This window comes from Opisthorchis viverrini, assembly GCF_000715545.1.
Source record: "Opisthorchis viverrini unplaced genomic scaffold opera_v5_523, whole genome shotgun sequence".
Taxonomy (NCBI): Eukaryota; Metazoa; Platyhelminthes; class Trematoda; order Opisthorchiida; family Opisthorchiidae; genus Opisthorchis; species Opisthorchis viverrini.
Window position 1 is genome coordinate 162,150 of NW_008752185.1, and position 3,730 is coordinate 165,879.

Here is a 3,730-nt window from a genome sequence, read left to right on the forward strand (position 1 = left end):
GATGACGCGAAATCTTTGATAAGACGCAGTGTGTGACGACGGTTGGCTGACAATACAACCGTATTTTGCTCTTCAGCCATGAAACCACCAGGGGCTGTGCATAACGTAAAACGTAATCCAAGCATGCATGAAAGATGCATCGTTTTAACCAGAACCAAAAAGAAATCCCGTGGGATTGTCAGAGGATCAATCACAAAACTCATTTAGAAAGTCATAGGGTGAGAACGTGTGGCAGTTGCCAAACCGTGAAGACAGTAAGGAACACTCGTAAACGATGTCTGCCGTTTGAGATATGACTGGGGGTGGTCTTAAGGAAGGTGTTAAGTGTTTGATGCGACCTTCTTGGATTTCCGCGCACAAAATTCCAAAACAGTATTGTCTATCGTCTGGAAGAAGCCGGGTGATCTTTTATCGACGCCTCCATTCATTGGTGTAAAACCATATAGGCCTTCGAAAGCACGTGAAATTTCTAACCTTGCTTTTCGTCATTATACCCTCCTGAGCATTGACCAGTGTTTTGCCATTCAAAAGTGTTTAGAAGTCCTGCTCGTTGAATGACCTAAATACGGCACACACAGCCAAACATTGGATGCCCGTCAGCACAGAAATGCATATCAGTGAAAACAGAAAAATCATTACATTTGCAAGAATGCCATGAATAGCTCCCACTTCCAACTAAACTATGCATCTGATTATCAGTAAAGATGCCCCAAAAAGTACTATCTATAGCAGATTAGAAAGGTGCGCCATGGTTCCTCCGGTTAACGGCAAAAGAAGCATTTTCAAGCAAAGTTATATAGTAGAAATTTAACTGAAGTAGCGCGAAATGTTGGGCGCGGTTCTGCGTTTTTCACAAATGAGCATTTGTAGACCTTGTTCCCGTGATTCCTCCTAACTTAAACGTGACGAGTTGGTTTTAGTCTGCTTCTACGCACCACACACTTCAAATATTATTCAACGGAGAGATCAGTTGAAGTCACATCTTCTTGTTCTAGAAGAATCTAGAATGTTTACCCTGATCTAGTGAACTGGGTGTCTAACTTTCCGTACTTGTCTTGCGTATTGAGGATGATTACCATCGTTTATACAACATGTCTTCTTCCTAGAGGTAAATTTACAGTATTGGACTCAGGGAAATGTCAGGGCTTCCACCGGTGAGACGTTAAATTTGGCGTAAACCAGATGTGACAGATCGGTCACTTTTTCTATGGAACAGGTACGGATCTTCAATCATTTTAAGTCCAAACCAGCAGTTTACGTTCAACAGTGGAGAATAAGCTGACACTACGCGGAACCCGCTCATGAAAGATAAATATCCTGCCATCGATGTTGGAGAGAGCCAAATACAAGTTCACCTTGATCGTCTGTTGTCATTTCGAAGTTGATGGAATCTGATCGCCAAAGGAATGGGTAATATCTAATCTAAAGTCGTCAGAACCCGTGATTCGCCCCTGGCCATCATTTTTATGAGGAAGGTGTGAAATGCCTTGGAGTAGGTGTCATAATAAAAAGTACAGAATAAAAAAGCATTGAGTTTAATGGTGCATTTTCATTTGACATTTACGTAACTGGTAATTTGCAGGCACATCTAGCAATGTTGTGGACCTAACACGAGAGATTCTTTCTGCTGAAAGTGTGCAGAGAACACGAATTCGTAAGTAAATATAAAACTCATTCAGCAGTATGATAGGGAATAGTTTGCGCATAAGGGTACCAATAACCCGGTAACCTAATGCAGAATCTTTAGCTTGCAGACCAATTAGGACGTCACTTTGTCAACCGAATGTGGGGAACATTCGGTACCAATTCCACGACAGACAAGACCTGACACTCGCCCATATTCGCCACTAACATCAAGATATCAACGCTCAGCACGGATGCACTGCTGGTGTAAAGCTCGTCGTTTCACCTAGGCTGGGAAAATGCTGGGGAATCTAGAAAGTGACCAGTTTTAATCTTCCAAAGAGACGTTGACCTCAAATCGCTGACCGCAATGCAGCATAATTTGACGGTAAGTGCAGGTACATTGCTGATTTGCAGACTACGTCTCCACACACGTTCCGAACCCCAACCACAAAGGCCACGTGACAAATATTGCCAGATAAGTTACCACTGATCAGCCTGCCCAACCACGAGGGCCACGTGACAAATGTTACCAGATAAGTTACCACTGATCAGCCTGGTACGGGGGATCAAGTGTTCCGGACGGCCGACCCAAGGTAATTTCCAACAGGCCGTAGAGTTGCCATTGCTAGCTTCGTTCTCCTCACAGAGAAGCGAACATACAAGCAAACTCTGCTGTGATACAAAGGTTACAGCATCCGAAACGTTCATCCTTTCCTGTATGATTTATTCATAAAATTGGCCTGATAAACTGGACGAATTACGGCTGACTTTAAAAACTTCGGTCCTCAGTTTCTTTCGCCTTGCCCAATCATTCAGTATAAAACCGCCAATCGGCAGCCCAACTACTCACCAGTCAAGATACTGGTGTTTCGCGCATTATATCTCACAACCAGGGTATTATCACATTCTTCTTGCTTCTTAGGTTATTTTGAGAACACGAATGCTCTATTACCGAGGACGGAACTGGTTCGGGCTGATATATGAATTTTTTTACCCCATGACTGTCGGATTTAGTACAACCGGCGTATTTTGAATTTCAGCTGAGGCCAGTGAGTCTGAAGTCTCGCTTTCATGAGAACCCAACGAATTCGACTATCGAAAGATAATTTTATTTTAAGAAACTAATGCCTTGCAATAGAACAACATATAAACCTCAGTAGCAGGTGCTGCAAAAACATCTGACGGGGAATAAGGTTCATGAGCTGATTACTAGCTCCAGTTGTGTGACAGAAATGAAAAAGAATTTCAAAAGCGACAACGGGCGATTCAGGATTTCCTAGCGTATTTGTAACTCCCCCCAGCAGACCTCCCCTATCAGTCGGTCGATACCAGAGTTGAGTGCAGAAAAGCTTGAAGCCTGAAGGGTTTCAGGAGTTTTCATCCCATGTTTTCATTACAGGTGGTCTATGAATGAATGTAACTCACGAAGAATATTCACCTCACTACCATACATTGCCGACCGCTTTACAAGTGAAACAGACAGAGATATCCCTCAACAAGCCTACAGCGGTCAAGTTTTTTAGGTGCGTTGAATGACCATTGATAAAGGAGCTCACANTAATGAAAAGTACAGAATAAAAAAGCATTAAATTTAATGGTGCATTTTCATTTGAAATTTACGTAACTGGTAATTCGCAGGCACATCTAGCAATATTGTGGACCTAACACGAAAGATTTTTTCTGCTGAAAGTGTGCAGAGGACACGAATTCGTAAGTAAATATAAAACTCATTCAGCAGTATGATAGGGAATAGTTTGCGCATAAGGGTACCAATAACCCGGTAACCTAATGCAGAATCTTTAGCTTGCAGACCAATTAGGACGTCACTTTGTCAACCGAATGTGGGGAACATTCGGTACCAATTCCACGACAGACAAGACCTAACACTCGCCCATATTCGCCACTAACATCAAGATATCAAGGCTCAGCACGGATGCACTGCTCGTGTAAAGCTCGTCGTTTCACCTAGGCTGGGAGAATGCTAGGGAATCTAGAAAGTGACCAGTTTTAGTCTTCCAAAGGGACGTTGACCTCAAATCGCTGACCGCAACGCAGCATAATTTGACGGTAAGTGCAGGTACATTGCTAATTTGCAGAACACGTC